Source organism: Nomascus leucogenys, chromosome 8, assembly GCF_006542625.1.
Source record: "Nomascus leucogenys isolate Asia chromosome 8, Asia_NLE_v1, whole genome shotgun sequence".
Lineage (NCBI taxonomy): Eukaryota > Metazoa > Chordata > Mammalia > Primates > Hylobatidae > Nomascus > Nomascus leucogenys.
Genome location: NC_044388.1, coordinates 8,229,419 through 8,246,869, shown reverse-complemented (window position 1 = coordinate 8,246,869; position 17,451 = coordinate 8,229,419). Strand labels below are relative to the sequence as shown.

Sequence of the window (17,451 nt, the reverse complement as noted above, 5' to 3'; positions counted from 1 at the left end):
GATCCTTCCAAAGATGTGCCTCGAAAGCTGCTGTTGAGCCACAGAAAAAAAAAAAAAAACAAACAGAAACACCTCAGTCAGCACAGAGAAAACTGCAAACTAGCTTCTCTCCTGGGATCATTCTGCTCATCCTCACTGGGCACCACAGAGGCTAGAGGGTGGTTTCACTGGAGCAGCTGAGGAGTGGCTTGTTAATTGTGACTGGCCCTCTGGTCCTCATTCAAATTCTGTGGAAAACACACCAGAGGTCATCACAAAATTGAAATCAGCGATGTGAAAATTCCAAAACATGTTACCAATGCTTGCTTCAAGAAGATGATGCTACGGAAGCCCAAATACTGGGAAAGTGACATCGTTAACACAGAAAGAGAGTAATAGAAGATTATGGAGCAATGCAAGGTTGATCAGAAAGCTGTGGACTCGTGGCCAGGCACGCTAGCTCACGCCTGTTACCCCAGCACTTTGGAGGGCTGAGGCGGGTGGATCACTTGAGGTCACGAGTTCGGCACCAGCCTGCCAACATGGTGAAACCCCATCTCTACTAAAAATACAAAAATTAGCCTGGTGTGGTGGTGGGCACCTGTAATCCCAGCTGCTGGGGAGGCTGAGGCAGGAGAACGACTTGATCCCGGGAAGCAGAGTTTGCAGTGAGCGGAGATCGCACCACTGCACTCCAGCCTGGGTGACAGAGCAAGACTCCATCTCAAAAAAAAAAAAAAAAAAAAAAAAAAAAAACTAGAAAGCTGTGGACTCGTAAATGTTACCAAATATCAAAGCTATTCCTTAGCTCCAGGGCTACCTGTAATCTGTGTTTGCCCTGATGAGTGGAGTTTATCCTAGCAAATTGGTGTTCTAAATTTCTTACCAAGAACCTAATTAAATAACTGATGCGTTTAAAAACTAAAATAAGTATACTTTTAAGCTTAAATAACACATCTGAAAAATAGTTTTAAAATACCAAATTTTAGCTATTTTTAGAACATATGAAGAAAGATTATAAAAATTAGAATGCTATCTGGAAGGCAATAGCTAAATAGCATGGTAATTCTAAAAAGCAGTATAAACTTGCAAACCTTATAAATAATAGAGCCTCAGAAATCCCATTTAATTCAAAAAGTCATTTTGTGCAAGATATTGGGTTAGGTACTTCTGTGACAGACACAAAAATGAGGAAGATGAAGTTAGTTTCAGCGGGGCATAGTGGCTCACACCTGTAGTCCCAGCTACTTGGGAGGCTGAGGTAGGAGGATGGCTTGAGCCAAGGAAGCCAGGGCTGCAGTAACCCGCAATCTCGCCACTACATTCCAGCCTGAGCAACAGAGCCAAATCCTGTCTCAGAGGAAAAAAAAAAGTTAATTTCAGGTAATATACAATTTGTGGATACAGAAAGGATATAATTAGAACATAGACAATTAAGAGCAAAGCGAATGCCAGGAGAGGGATATAAACAGCATGTATTGGAAAAATAGAGGACACAGTCTACTCCAGTGGAAAGAAGAGGTGTATCAGGAAGGAGCTCAAGGAGAAGGTGTCACCATATCTGAGATTGGACTTGAAGGATGAGGAGGACTTCGGAGACAAAAATTGGGGAAAAGGAATATATTCTAACTAGAGGCAGCAGTATGAACAAAAAGCATGCTGAGGGAGGGACACGGTCCCCTTTGGCTGGTACGAGGGAGCATTTAGAGTAGTCTGAGACATTTGTACAGACTTCAGTAAGTATTGGAGAGGCTCTGGAAGATTTTATATAAAGAGTGATGGTCAAAGCTACACTTGAATCTGGCAGGAGAGTGTCTGGCAGGAGAGTGTAGAACACAATAAAAGGAGAGTAGCAGGTCATTTAGAGAAATCAAACATCTATAGCAGTATTTTAACAAATGAGTTGATTCAAAAAGTCGGCATTCCAAGTAGACATCCTTCCTCTAGTAACTCATGTATTATCCAGGCTGGCTCCATTTCTACACCGTCTACTCAGCCCTAAACCTACATATACTATACTGTCTGTCCTGTTTGCCCACCCACCCCTTAAGTGCCTCTCACCAGAGTTACCAACGACTTTCATATGGCTGTTGACCAGTTCTTTCCTTTGACCTTTTAGCAGCATTTGACAATACAGACCAGCAGTCCTCCACCTTTTTGGCACCAAGGACCAGTTTTGTGGAAGACAGTTTTTCCATGGACAGGGAGGTGGAGGGATGTTTTCGGGATGATTCAAGCACATTACATTTATTTTGCACTATTACTACATTGTAATATATAATAAGTCATTATACAACTCACCATAATGTAGAATCAGTGGGAGCCCTGAGTTTGTTTTTCTGCAACTAGACTGTCCCATCTGGGGTGATGGGAAACATTGAGAGATCATCAGGCATTAGATTCTCATAAAGAGCATGCAACCTACATCTGTCACATGTGCAGTTCACAATAGGGTTTGCACTCATGTAAGAATTTAATGCCCTGCTGATCTGACAAGAGGCGGAGCTCAGGCGGTAGTGCCAGTGATGGGGAGCTGCTGTGAAAAGAGACGAAGCTTCACTTGCTTGCCCTCCATTCACCTCCTGCTCTGTGGCCCGGTTCCTAACAGGCCACTGGCCAGTACTGTGGCCCAGGCATTGGAGACCCCTAATGTAGACCACTGCTGCTTTCTTGGAAAGCTTTCTTTGGACTCCATGACTCTTTCCTGTTAACAACACTTCTTTGCCATTCCCTTTACTGTTGATATTCCTCAGGATTCTAACTTAGGTTCTTTTCTCTTTTTTATTATTTCATTCGCACTCAAGGCTTCAATTAACTTTCCGTCTGCTGTTCACTCCAAAATTCATTGCTCTTCCCTTATCTCTCTCCAAGATTTATATTTCCTATGTGTATCTCCCTACTGAATATTTTCCCTTCAGCATTTCCCAGGCATTTTATTTTGTTTAACTTTTTGTTATGGGGACTTTCAAATATATATAAAAGTAGACACAATAAGGAATTCCTTTATGTCCATCACGCTATCAATGATTATCAGCATATGGTTAGTCTTTGTTTCATCTATAACCACCTTTCTCATTTTCTGTCTCCTCAGTTGGATTAAAGAAAAGTCTAGACCTCATATCAATTTATCTGCAGATACTTCAGTTTATATCTTTGAAAGATAAGGACTAGATTCTATCTCCTAAATATCAAACATATCCACTTTCCCCCAAATTCCCTTACCACCATTCTAGTTTTAGACCACCATCACCTCTTGCCTAAATTACTTCAGCAGGCTTCTAGCTTGCCTATCTGCCTTTAGGCTTGTTTTTCTCTAACCCATTCTCCATACTTGAGGGGGAGGGAGTCTCCCAGACCTTTTATTTTTCCTGAAACGAGTCTCACTCTGTCGCCCAGGCTGGATTGCAATCACGTGATCTCGGCTCAACTGCAACCTCTGCCTCCAGGATTCAAGCCATCCTCCCACCTCAGCTTCTCAAGTAGCTGAGATGACAGGTACGTGCCACTATGCCCAGCTGATTTTTGTATTTTTAGTAGAGATGGGGTTTTACCATATTGGCCAGGCTGGTCTGGAACGCCTGACCTCAAGTGACCTGCCCACCTTGGCCTCCCAAAGTGCTGGGTTGCTGGGATTTAATAGGAGTGAGCCACTCTGCCTGGCCATCTCCCAGTTTTGTTTTTTGTTGTTTTTTTTTTTTTTTTTTTTTTTTTTTTGAGATGGAGTCTCACTCGCTGGAGTGCCGTGGCACGATCTTGGCTCACTGCAACCTCCGCCTCCAGGATTCAAGCCATTCTCTTCCCTCAGCCTCCTGAGTAGCTGGGATTACACCTACTGTAATCCCAGTGTGTGTCACCACGCCTGGCGAATTTTTGTATTTTTAGTAGACATGGGTTTCGCCATGTTGGCCAAGCTGGTCTGGAGCTCCTGGCCTCAGGTGATCTGCTGCCTTGGCCTCCCAAAGTGCTGGGATTACAGGCAGGAGCCACCATATCCGGCCAATTCTTAATTTTTGTGGGTATATAGTAGGTGTATATACTTTATGGGGTACATAAGCTATGTTGATACAGGCACACAATGTGTAATAATCACATCAGGGTAAATGGGGTATCCATCACCTCAAGCATTTATCCTTTGTGTTACAAACGATCCAATTATACTCATTTAAAAATGTACAATAAATATTTGACTGTAGTCACCCTGTTCTGCAATCAAATACTAGATCTTTTTTCCTTTTTGAAACAAGGTCTCATCTATTGTCCAGGCTGGACTACAGTGGCCTGATCTTGGTGTACTGCAGCCTTGGGCTTCCAGGCTCAAGTGATTTTCCCACCTCAGCCTCCTTAGTAGCTGAGACTACAAGTGCACACCACTACACCTGGCTAATTTTTGTGTTTTTTGTAGAGACGGGGGTTTTGCCATGTTGCCTAGGCTGGTCTTGAACTCCTGGGCTTAAGTGATCGGCCTGCTTCAGCCTCCTGAAGTGCTAGGATTACAGGCTCAAATACTAGATCTTATTCTATCTAACTATATTTTGTACCCATTAACCATCCCTACCGCACACCCGTCACCCCCACTACCCTTCCCAGCCTCTGGTAACCGTCAGTTTACTATCGCCATGAGTTCAGTTGTTTTTATTTTTAGCTCCCACAAATAAGTGAGAACATGGGAAGTTTGTCTTTCTGTGCCTGGCTTAATTCACTTAACATAATGACCTCCAGTTTCATCCATGTGGTTGCAAATAACAGGATCTCATTCTTTTTTATGGCTGAATACTACTCCGTTGTGTACATGTACCACATTTTCTTTATCCATTCATCTGTTGATGAACACTTAGGTTGCTTCTAAATCTTGGTTATTGTGAATAGTGCTGCAATAAACATGGGAGTGCAGTTATCTCTTTGATAAACCAATTTCCTTTATTTTGGGTATATACTTAGCAGTGGGATTGCTGGATCATATGGTAGTTCTAGTTTTAGTTTTTTGAGGCACCTCCACGCTGTTCTCCATAGTGGTTGTACTAATTGACATTCTCACCAACAGTGTACAGGGGTTCCCTTTTCTCCACATCCTTGCCAGCATTTGTTATCCAACTTTTTAAAAATTATTATTCAGTAGTACTGTTGAAATTTTAAAAATATGTATCCTAATATGTGCACATTTTTATTAACCATATATATTTAGTTCTACATCCTAATGTACATGAAATTCATGATAATGTAAATTTGAACAAAATACAACTGTTAATTGATTCCTGCATTCCTCTTAGCCCTCTTTTTATCATTTGGGGAGTGGGAGTGTGGAGGAGAGGGTGAGGCAGGAAGCAGAGTGTTTGGTGTGGATAGGTCCCAGTGTCCCTGGTATTTCCTAAGCCCAGTGTCCCAGATCAAGTTGACAAAGGGGCATCAGTCAGTGTTCTGGAATTCCAGTCAGCCATGTGTATAGAATTGTCCCCATTCATGATTAAACTAGAGTGGAAAATGACCACCAGGTGGTACTACAACCCAGTTGAGACTAAGATGGACTTGGTTCTCAGCCAGATGCCCAAACTCCTGGTTGGTTAGCTATGCAAGTTCCAACATAATGCAACAGTTTTACAAGTTCCTTTCTACATCTGAATGAACTTCAGTGGACACCTCTTGGTACACACACATTCAATAATATGCATTTTTAACAAGCTTCTAGATGATGCTGATGTTGTTTGGAGTTGTTCTACACAGTAGTCAGAGCAACCTTCTTAAAACCCAAAGACCATGCCATTTCCCTTCTTTAATAGCTTGGCTATGTATGGAATATTGGCAGACATAGATTAAGGTAAAGGGGGCACATGTCTGTTAGTTTTCTTTGGGTAAAGCCTCAAATAATAGACAACATAACCACAAGCCAATATTCTGAAACTTAATAGTGCAGAATAAATGATCCAGTACAGCCAAACTGCACCAATACACTTGTCCCATTTAGTGGAAACACTGCAAAAACCCATTACAAAAAAACAAGCAGTCATAAAGTAACAAAATATTTAAGAGACTTAAAAGTAAGCCCTTTGGCTTCCTATCCCTGTGGCAGTTTCACATCTACTAAGACTGTATTATAGAACTAACTGACACTCCACTGTATTTGGAGACAATTCAGAAATAAGGACACGGACTACTTCTTTATGTCTCCAAGATATTTCTATTTCAGTAATGAATTATTGTCATTTTCACTGCTAGATCCTGAGTATGACCCTAAGATTATGTAAAATATATTGGAATAGTATGATTATTTGTATTTGCGATTACTATTTTTACTTTTCTGAAAATACTTTCATCTGCTATTATCCTCCAAGTAGCTCTGTAAGTAAAATGCAGAGAGGTTTCAGAGTTCTCAAAATTGAGCATGCATCAGAATCACCTAGAGAAATTCTGATTCAATTGGTCTGAAAGGAAACTCAGTAATTCACGTTTTTAACAAGCTGCTAGATCCTACTGCTGCTGGTCCACTGCCCACACTTTGAGTTAGCACTGTTTTAGGGTAGTGGTTCTTAACTTTGGCTACACATTGAATTTATGTGGATGGGAAGATTTTTAAAAAGTATCTGGGGACTCCCAGAGATTCTGATTTGATTGGGTTACGGCACTTACATGTATGTGTATGCATTTCTGTACTTACCAGCAAGTTCAAGCATCTACTCATGTCTATTAATCATTTGGATTACCTTTTTTTAGTAAATTACCTGTTTAGAATTTTTTCAGTTTTAATTTGGTGGTGTCTTTTTTATTGATTTATACAAACATTTTAACATATTATGAATTAAACCTTTTCTGATTTATATCTGAGAATATTATATCTTAGTCTGTCACTTGGCTCTTATGTAGGAATTTTAATTTTTCTTATATCAAATCTACCCATCATTTCCTTTATGGCTTCTGGATTTTAGTCTTGCTTAGGAAGGCTAACCACAAGATTTAAAATGTTCCTTTATACTTTTCCCTAACATTTTTGTACTTCAGTTTGCTAGTATTCGTTTTCCCATTTATCTACAGATCATTTTTGAAACAAGATCAGGCAACTCATTTCCCAGACAGATAGTTCGTATGTTGGTATTGAAGTCCCTTCTGCCACCTTCAGAATAAAGGGTTTGTTAAGGGATCTAGATGATATACAAAATCTTTGAGAGAAACAGGCTTCATCATGAGTATTCAAGAACTCCCCAAATTACCTGTCAAGGCAGCTGCTAACTCTGAAAGGATTAGGACACTGCAGAATTAGGAATTTGCCCAAAGGGGTTCATGCCTTTCCTCTCTCTTCATGTGATACAAATTTGAATCAGTCTTACTTGGCTTGGTAAAACCTAAATCATTTTTGGAACCCTAGCTACAAGTGAATTTGGGAAATATTGGTTTTGGCTTTCCAGGAAGGCATCCAAGAAGAGAGTTGGTCAATCCATGCATGGTATCTGTTACTGTGTCACTGACTAGTCCATCATTTTCCTGTATTTTGAAATGCCGTTATTTTCATAAATACATCATAGATATATTTAATGAAAAGATATTTGGGGACAATCAGCAGCCTTTGCCACACTCCATAGCTCTTTCATAATTTGCCATCTGTTTCAGTTAATGTAGTATATGATCTTATTTTTTTCCAAATAAGGAAGGGCAAGGTATGGGGGGAGGGTGGAGAATGTAGAAAATTGCCTCAGGGCACCCTTATAGGCCCTAAAGCCATTTTTTTCTGCCACTGCTCATTGGGGTGACATCATTCTGGGATAATTGGCCAGCTTGATTTTCCAGTTACTAATCTGTGTCTATTCTGAAACCCAGACCATTCATTTCATTTTTTAATTTCAGCTATCATATCATATATATAACATATATCATATATATCTCATATATCATATATATCTCATATATCATATATATATATATTTTTTCCTAACAGGGTCTCTGTCACCCAGGCTGGAGTGCAGTGGTACAATGATGGCTCACTGTAGCCTCAACCTCCTGGGCTCAAGTGATTGTCCCACCTCAGCTTCCCAAGTAGCTGGCTGGGACTACAGATGTGTGCCACCACGCCTAGGTAGTTTTTTTTTCTTTTTGAGATTGAGTCTCGCTCTGTTGCCCAAGCTGGAGTGCAATGGCATGATCTCGGCTCACTGCAATCTCCACCTCCTGGTTCAAGTGATTCTCCTGCCTCAGCCTCCTGAGTAGCTGGGATCACAGGCACGCACCACCATGACTGGCTACTTTTTGTATTTTTAGTAGAGACGGGTTTCACCATGTTGGCCAGGCTGGTCTCAAACGCCTGACTCAAGCGATCCACCTGCCTCAGCCTCCCAAAGTGCTGGGATTATAGGCGTTAGCCACCGTGCCTGGCTTCCTAGATAATTTTTGTATTTTTGTAGTGATGAGGGTTTAGCCTTGTTGCCCAGGCTGGTCTCAAGCTCCTAAACTCAAGCGATCTGCCTGCCTCGGCCTCCCAAAGTGCTGGATTTACAGGAGTGAGCCACCACACCCAGCCTCAGTTATCAAAATTTTAAATTTCCAAATATATAGTCAAAGTTTTTGTACATATGACATCTTCTCATGTTTCTCTGAAGATATTATACATTTCAAATATCTTCTTCTGATTGTTCTCTAGCTTTGTTTTCTCTAATAATAATTGTAAAAATGGTGCCTCTTTCACGGTGACTTTTTTCAAATATATGATAATGTGTTAGCTATCTGTTTGATTTCGTATTTTAGAATCTCTGTTCCCTTTGCCTTTTTATTTATGGTAGCTGTTCTCTGCCAATTTTGTGTAGAGAACAGCACTTATAAGACAAGGGTGTGTGGTTGCTCATCTTTAAAGTGTGGAAGACTGGTGTTCTTCCTGGTGGTCTATTGCTTTCTGGGCCTCAATTTAGAACCATTTGGAGAGGAGAAAGTGGTTGACCAGCCTAGCTGCTCTAAATCTCTTATTCTAATTACTCTCCCTGACCAATGTCTCAGTACCCTCCTCCCTACTTCTTGATCTGTTAACTGTGAGTTTGTACACCCTCTCCCCAACTACTCCTACTTTTGCCTTTAGCAGATTCCTCCATATAATTGGAGCTGAATTTTCCTTCCATTTGGCTTTTCTGAGATTTAATCTATCTGCATTCTGTCTTTTCTCAACATTTCTGGTTTGTCGATGGCAATTTTTTTTGTTTCTAGGATTTCACCATGTTGACCAGGCTGCTCTTGAACTCCTGAGCTTAGGTTGTTCCACCCGCCTTAGCCTCCCAAAGTGCTGGGATTACAGGCATGAACCACCACACTCAGCCTTCTTTTACTTCTTTTTGTTTGTTTGTTTGAGACAGAGTTTCACTCTTGTTGCCCAGGCTGGAGTGCAATGGCACAATCTTGGCTCAATGCAGCCTCTGCCTCCTGGGTTCAAGCGATTGTCTTGCCTCAGCCTCCTGAGTAGCTGGGATTACAGGCATGTGCCACCACACCGGGCTAATTTTGTATTTTTAGTAGAGATGGGGTTTCTCCATTTTGGTCAGGTTGGCCTTGAACTCCCAATGTCGGGTGATCCGCCTGCCTTGGCCTCCCAAAGCGCTGGGATTATAGGTGTGAGCCACTGCATCCGGCCTTTACTTTTTAAAAGTATCTCCTGGCCGGGCCCTGTGGCTCATGCCTGTAATCCCAGCACTTTGGGAGGCTGAGGCAGGCGATCGCTTGAGCTCAAGAGTTCCAGACCAGACAGGGCAACATGGTGAAACCCTGTCTGTACAAAAAAATACAAAAATTAGCTGAGCGTGGTGGTGCATGCCTGTAGTTCCAGCTACTCAGGAGGCTGAGGCAGGAAGATCAATTGAGCCCCAGAGGTGGAGACTGCAGTGAACCATGTTTCTGCCACTGCACTCCAGCCTGGGTGACAAAGTGAGACCCTGTGCCTCAAAAATAAATAATGATTAAAATAAACAAATAAAATTATTCCCTTTATCATTTCATGAGATTTTAGGTGGTAGGTGGGTTTAGGTGTGTGTGTTTTGTTGGCTATTTTGATCTTATCTGTGTTAGCTCAAAACGGTGTGTGTGTTAAATTGTGTGTGTGTGTGTGTGTGTGTGTGTGTGTGTGTGTGTGTATGCATGAGAGAGAGAGGTTTTGCCCTGTTTTTTTGGACTTATTTCTCATATTATTGTTTTCTCTTCTAAATGATTTATCATAAATTCAGAGTTGAAATGAGTACTGAATCTCCCATCCAAGTACTAACCAGGTCTGACCCTGCTTGGCTTCCAAGATCACATGAGATCGAGAGTGTTCAGGGTGGTATGGCCACAGACTGAATATTGAATCTTAGTCTTTCTCACATATGTTTTTTTTCTCTACTCTCTTTGTTCTGGGAAAAAAAAAAAAAACAGCCAAATAAAATAAATATGGTCACATCACACTTGCTGGTATCATTCAGAATGCACCTACTTTTCTAAAATTGATTGTAAAATTGGTGCCTATATAGTAGCTGATTTCGGGATGCTGATCAGGGCTGAGTTGCAGTGGGATGTTGTGGTTATAAGCATGTTAGAAACCATCATGCTCTGGGGAATGAACTAACATTAGCCACATTCACAGAGACTTGGTTATAATCCAGAATGCCAATGTTTTTCCCCTAAAATACAGGATATAGTATAACTTTGCAGGGACCAGTATTGTAAATAGCAGAAAACGAGTTGAATCCTGGTTCTTCCATTAGCTATTTTTTTTTTTTTTTTTTTTTTTTTGAGACAAGGTCTCACTCTGTCACCCAGGCTGAAGTGCAGTGACGTGATCTCAGCTCACCGCAACCTCTGCCTCCCTGCTTCAAGTGATTCTCCCGCCTCAGTCTCTCAAGTAGCTGGGACTACAGGCACATGCCACCACACCCAGCTAATTTTTGTATTTTTTGGTAGAGATGAGGTTTCACCATGTTGGCCTGGCTGTTCTTGAACTCCTGACCTCAAGTGATCCACCTGCCTCGGCCTCCCAAATTGCTGGGATGAGCCACCACACCCGGCCCGCCATTCACTCTTGAGATGGAATCCTGGTTCCGCCATTCGCTGTCTTTGTTACCTATTATTATTGAATCTGCACTTTTGTCTTCATGAATATTAAATGAAATAAACAATGTGAACTTCTTGGCGCAGTAGCTAGTACATAGAAGACATGGAATAAATATTAGCAATGATAATGAAGATGATGATGGCAGTAATCACTAGAGCTCTGCTTTTTTGGTAGCCCTCTCAGTATCAATGAGCCTGGAAAAATAAATTAATAATTCAGATGGATCCTTGGAAACTGTGAAATGAGCAAAGATTGTCTTTATATAAAATATATTTTAAAAATGTAGTTGTAAATATTTAGTCTTTAGTTGTGTTATCATGGGAAAAATAACATTTTGTACTTCAGTTTTCTCACCTGTAAATTGAGGATAATTTCATAGGGTTGGCATGGATATTCAATGAGTAAATACTGTGAAGTGTTTAAAATGGTGACTACCCAGTAGCAGCTCAATTTTTTTTTTCGGATAGGGTCTTGCTCTGTTGCCCAGGCTGGAGTCCAGTGTAGTGAACATGGCTCACTGTAGCCTCAGACTCCTGGGCTCAAGAGATCCTCCCATCTCAACCTCCAGAGAAGCTGGAACCACAGGCACATGCCACCACACCTGGCTAATTTTAGTTTTTTTTTTTTTTAGAGATGGGGTTTTTCCAAGTTGTCTAGGCTGGTCTTGAACTCCTGAGTTCAAGTGCCCTTTCCACCTTGGCCTCCCAAAATGCTGGCATTACAGGTGTGTGCCACCATGCCCTGCTTTATCCTTGTTTTATTTTTAGTTATTTTGAAAAACAACCCCCAGCTTAAAAGATGTTATTTTTTTCAACCAACAGTTGGAATACATGAGTAGATATAATTTATGTGATAAACAAATATTTAAATTAAGACTATTCTAGAAAAATTGGAACATATGGTTACTATAACTACAGTGTACATTTTTAACTAGTTTAAAAATCTTTGTATATATTTTTTCCCATTGCTCTGCAAGCCAAAGAACAGTGTACACTTTTGATTACCAGAATACTTAGGTCCACCAAGTATACCATCTCTTTGTGAATTCTTACGACCTGATACTATTACTTCAATTGTTTTCAAACGATTGCTCTTTTAATTATCAATGACGGCCGGGTGCGGTGGCTCACACTTGTAATCTCAGCACTGTGAGAGGCCGAGGCGGGTGGATCACCTGAGGTCAGGAGTTCGAGACCTGACTGGCCAACATGGAGAAACTCCGTCTCTACTAAAAATAGAAAAATTAACTAGGTGTGTGGTGGTGTGCACCTGTAATCCCAGCTACTCAGGAGGCTGAGGTAGAAGCATCTCTTGAACTTGGGAGGCAGAGGTTGCAGTGAGCTGAGGTCATGCCACTGAACTCCAGCCTGGGCAACAGAGCGAGACTCAGTCTCAAAAAAAAAAAAAAATTATCAGTGAAACCCTTTTATCAAATAAGATTTCACAGTCTGGGTTAGGGTCCTTGATCCAGAGCCCTGTGTATTTTTCTCTCCAGGAAACCCAGGGCTCCTGGAAACACAGTTTGAATACCTTATTTCTCACTGCTAGTGATACAATCAGTTAAGCAGATAACAATTTTCTTTATATAATTATTACACGCTGGTTGTGCATTTTATTTTTTTTTTTTTCTGAGATGGAGTCTCACTCTGTCGCCCAGGTTAGAGTGCAGTGGCTTGATCTCAGCTCACTGCAACCTCTGCCTGCTGGGTTCAAGAGATTCTCTTGCCCCAACCACCCAAGTAGCTGGGATTACAGGCGCTCGCCACCATGCCCGGCTAATTTTTGTATTTTTAGAAGAGACAGGGTTTCATCATGTTGCTCAGGTTGGTCTTGAACTCCTGACCTTAGGTGATCTGCCTACTTTGGCCTCCCAGTGTGCTGGGATTACAGGCGTGAGCCACTGCGCTGGGCCCTGGTTGGGCATTTCTAATGATATACTCTAGTTATTATTTTACACTTAGAAACAATTTTGGGAAACAGTTTTATCAATGGTATATTTACAAATCATATCTTAGGGTTGGCTGCTTTTACAGAGGGTTGTTACAGACATTTTATATGGATTATTTTTAGCTTCATTTACAGAGGATGACTTTTTATTTTACCTCTCCCAAATCAGGTTATAACATATTTAGAATCTATACATTTCCTTATGAACTTGCCCTGGTCAATATTACGACGAAAAAAAAAAAACAGATCATAAGAGTATTTCATGAAAAAGTGTTTTCTTATCAAACTTACTGGTGAATAATTTACACAGATTTTTCATGTTTAAAGTGTACAACTTAGCGATGATAGTTGTATACACCTGTGAAATTGTCACTACCATCAAAACAGAGAAAATTTCCGTCGTCCCCCTCCAAAAATATTTTTTCTGCTCATTTGCAGTGTATCCTTCCCTCCACTCCTGGCTCCAGGCAATTACTAATCTGGTTTTTGTCATTATAGGTTAGTTGGTACTTCATATAAGTGGGATTATACAATATGTTTTGTCTCTAGCTTCTTCAACTCAGCATACTGATTTTGAGTTATCCATATTGAGTCCTGTGTGAGAGTATTTCTTCTTTTTTATTGTTGAGTAGTATTGCGTTGTATAAATATACCACAATTTGTTTTTTCATTTACATGTTGATGGACAGTTGGGTTCCTTCTGGTTTGGGGCTTTTGTGAAAAACAGCTGCTATGAGCATTCCTGTTCAAGTTTTTGGGTAAGCATATGTTTTAATTTCTCTTGGATAACATCTAGGAATGAAATGGCTGGGTCATATGTTAGATGTATGTTTACCTTTTAAAGAAATATTTTGCTTTATTTTGTGAGAACTTACTTAACTCCCCTTGCATATCTAGATAAATAAGTATCAGACAAGGATACTAAATTTACCAGATTCTCTAGGTGGCAGGTGGGAAAAATCAGATAAGAATACTAAATTTACCTGATTCTCTAGGTGGCAGGTGGGAAAAATCAGATAAGAATACTAAATTTACCTGATTCTCTAGGTGGCAGGTGGGAAAAATTCCTTATCTTCCCTCCCCATGGCCCACGTACTTGCATAGTTCATTGCTCGTCCAATTTATTTGAGTTCTTAAAATAATTTCAACTTCCCTCTTTTTTTTCCTATTGTTACCATCTCAGGGTTGGTTGGGTGCCTATTCTGTATTGGATATTGTGCTAGGCGCAGAAGGGGCACGTGGGACTTTGAGTTAAAGGGGCAGCAAAACCTTGTTCTGTTCTCTAGACTGAGATGGACAGACTACAACTACGGATTATGCTTCAGGCAAAGTATGTGAGAACTCTTGAGGTAGCATTCCATTTACTTGACTCACATGCGAGAGAAAATATCCCACTTTTGTTTGAGTGTGGGCTTTAGTTATATATTTATTTTATTCAGGTGTGGCTGTTAAATGACAAGGAAGCAATCCGTGAAACAAACGGAAAAAAGAGAGAGTAGGGGAGACAAACAAGTCTTCCTTTAATAACGTATACCTTTCCTTTTGACCAGCAGGTCCCAAACTGTGGCACCCAGACTAGTAGCACCAGTTTTCGCTGAGAACATGTTAGAAATGGGAACTGTCGCGCTACGCTCCAGACCTAACTAAATCGGAAACTGTGGGTTTGGGATCTGTGATTTAAAAAGCTCTCCAGGTGATTCTGATCCACGCTCAAGTTTGAGAACTGCTGTGCTAAACTCATTCCCAGGGTGTAGGTGGTCATCTTTAGACTTGGGTAACTGTGGGCGGTAGAGATAACGTTGCCGCAGCGCCCATCCGCCTCTCCCCATCCACGCTCCCAGCGCCTGCAACTCCTCTTTCACCCTTAGCCTGAACCCAGGTACTGGGCTTCCCTTTCCCTCCCCTGGCAGCCGCAGGCAAAACGTGGCAAGTGGATTCAGAGTTTGCGGGCCCGGGTGCCGGCCGAGCATGCGCAGTGGCGCGAGCGCAGCGGTTACGCGGGCGCGGAGAGGTAGCCGCAGAGTGGACCTGCAGGTACTTGGATCTCCAGTGAAAGCTGCGCTCTCGAAGGCAGGACAGCGGCGGCGGCAGGTACGCGGGGGTGGGGATAGGGCCCAAAAGGAAGGCTGGACAGACAGATAGAAAGCGAAGCGTTACTCCTTTGGGGGCGCGCGGCGGCTCGGGGGCAGTCTCTCCGGGTCCCCTCGCTCGCGTCTCGTCCCCTAGCTGTGCAGTGTGGCTCCCGCCGTCCTCCAGGCGCGCTTCTGCCCAGTCCCGGCTGGCAGTGCCCGCAGGTGTTAAATCGCGTATTTACACTGCTTAAACAATAAGCCTGTTAACTCATTTGTGATTCCATGCAATGAAATAAGGTATTTCATTAAGTTTTCTGCTTTCAACTTTGGGTGGCTGCGGGTGAGGCTTTCTGAACCAGTCTGTTTTGTTTTAATTCTGGGACTGGTTTATTTGCCTTTGGCCTTTTGGTGCATAGGATCAATAGGGCTGTAGTGAAATCCCATCCGTGCTTTCTGTTTTCGGTACCTTTCCTGGAGCATAGGGACCTCTGGATGCGGCATAAAAATGTCAGTTTTCAGCGAATTTCACTGCCAAAAAACTTTTCGTGTTTCAGCTGCATTTTCAAGTGGAGACTTAAAAAAATTTAAGATTTCCCTCTAACTTTTCAATTATTACTGTACTTCATTTGATACTATTAAAAGGAAGCGGTCATTTAGATGAGTAACAGAATTCTCACTTTTCCCCCTTTACTTATTGTGTCACATTTTATGGCTTATTCCGTGATATTTTTCCCTCCAGCCACGGTGTTGGATACACTTGTGTGAGGCTTCAGCTGTGCTGCATAAATTTCTTGAAGAACCTGTGAGTCAGAAGCAAAATTTCAGGACAGGGGGCACACACTGAACTTGAAGCAAGTACTTTTACACCCCCACCACCTTTGTAATCAGCTCTCCTTTAAGTTGAATTATGTAATGAAATTCTATAGTAAAGTGTTAAATTTGTAATGTGGAGGCATATATATATATAGAGAGAGAGAGGTAGTAAGTTTAGGAAGAGGAAATTTTAAGTTCAGGAAGAGAAACCTATATGGAAAGGGAATACAGGTATCCTGCCCCCCTTCATTCCTCCCATGATAAATGTTTTAATGGCAGAAATAATATACAGTTGGTCTAGTTTTGGCTGTAGAGACCTTTGAGGTCAGCCAGTTCAGCTGCTTCAGTTTACAAATGAGAAAACTGAGACCAGCGAGGTTAGATGACTTGCTGTGGCCACCCAAGCCCCTCATTGGCAAAGCTAGGCCTGGGATCCAGGTTTTCTCATTTTCTGGGGTCTTTTTACCACTTCCTGCTGATACTCTTCTTTGCCTCAATTATTAAACTTCCTTTTTCTCTTCTACTTATACCATGAATTCTGGCTTAAGCAGAAAATTAGTTGTTTCTCTTACTAAGCTTGCTAGTACCTCATAAACTCCTTTCAAAAAGTGCCCTTTCACTGAAGCCCCACCTAACAATTTGCTGGTCCTGAAACCGCCCTCCTTCCTTCCCTCAGTCACTTGGACCCTTGGCCCAAAATGCCTGTTTGCCTCCCTCTTTCCGTATTGAAGTCCTGCCCCTGCTGCAAGGTGTAGCTCAGGTGTGACCTCTTTTTGGAAGCCTTCCTTGATTGCCTTAGCATGAAGTAGCTCTCCCTCTTCTGAACCCTATAGCACTTACTACTGTTGTTTGTGCTGTTAGTATCCCCATTATATATCGTATCCTGAGTATTTTAGCACCTCCCAACTTCCCAACCAGGAAGTTGACAGGTTGTGTAAGCTCTTGGAGGTTAAAGCCTATGACTTAAACATCCCACCCAGCACTAAGCACAAAGTATATTCTTAGTCCCTGTTTATGGGAGGGAGTGGGGGAAGGAAGTGCAGTATGGATAGTTTTGTAAAGGGATTTCATGTGTGTTCTATAATATGGGGAAGGCCATGTTAGCGCTGTATCAAGACAGCAGCCAAGTCCATTTCTGATTGCTCATATTTTGATAACAGATCACAGATTAGTTAGGGGGCTTACGGGAGACAGGTGTAAAAACATAACAGGGGTCAGTTGGTTCAGGCCCTGGATTAAGCCTGTGACTCAAAGTGGAGAAAAGAGGGCACAGAATTAAGAAATGTAAAGGAAGAAGCATGTGGTGAAAGACTAGATGCAGAGAAGGAAAGACATGTTGAAAATGAATTTCAGGGTTGGGGTGTTAGTAGTGGGTTTATAATGTTCTTTTTATCTTAAAAGTACCTCCAATCGGCTGGGTGCGGTGGCTCACGCCTGCAATCCCAGCACTTTGGGAGGCCAAGGTGGGTGGATCACGAGGTCAGAAGATCGAGACCATCCTGGCTAACATGGTGAAACCCCATCTCTACTAAAAATACAAAAAATTAGCCGGGTGGGCATGGTGGTGGGCGCCTGTATTCCCAGCTACTTGGGAGG

At 41.8% G+C, this 17,451-nt stretch overlaps 1 protein-coding gene across 1 annotated transcript in view; it reads left to right on the top strand.

The window, feature by feature from the left end:
* Positions 1 to 14,938: 14,938 nt before the first annotated feature.
* PLS1 (plastin 1) overlaps positions 14,939 to 17,451 on the top strand; it is a 117,210-nt gene continuing 114,697 nt past the window's right edge. Inside the window, exon 1 of the mRNA XM_003265336.1 lies at positions 14,939 to 15,061. The gene's annotated coding sequence lies outside the window, so the exon portion shown is untranslated. The remainder of the gene's footprint in view (positions 15,062 to 17,451) is intronic.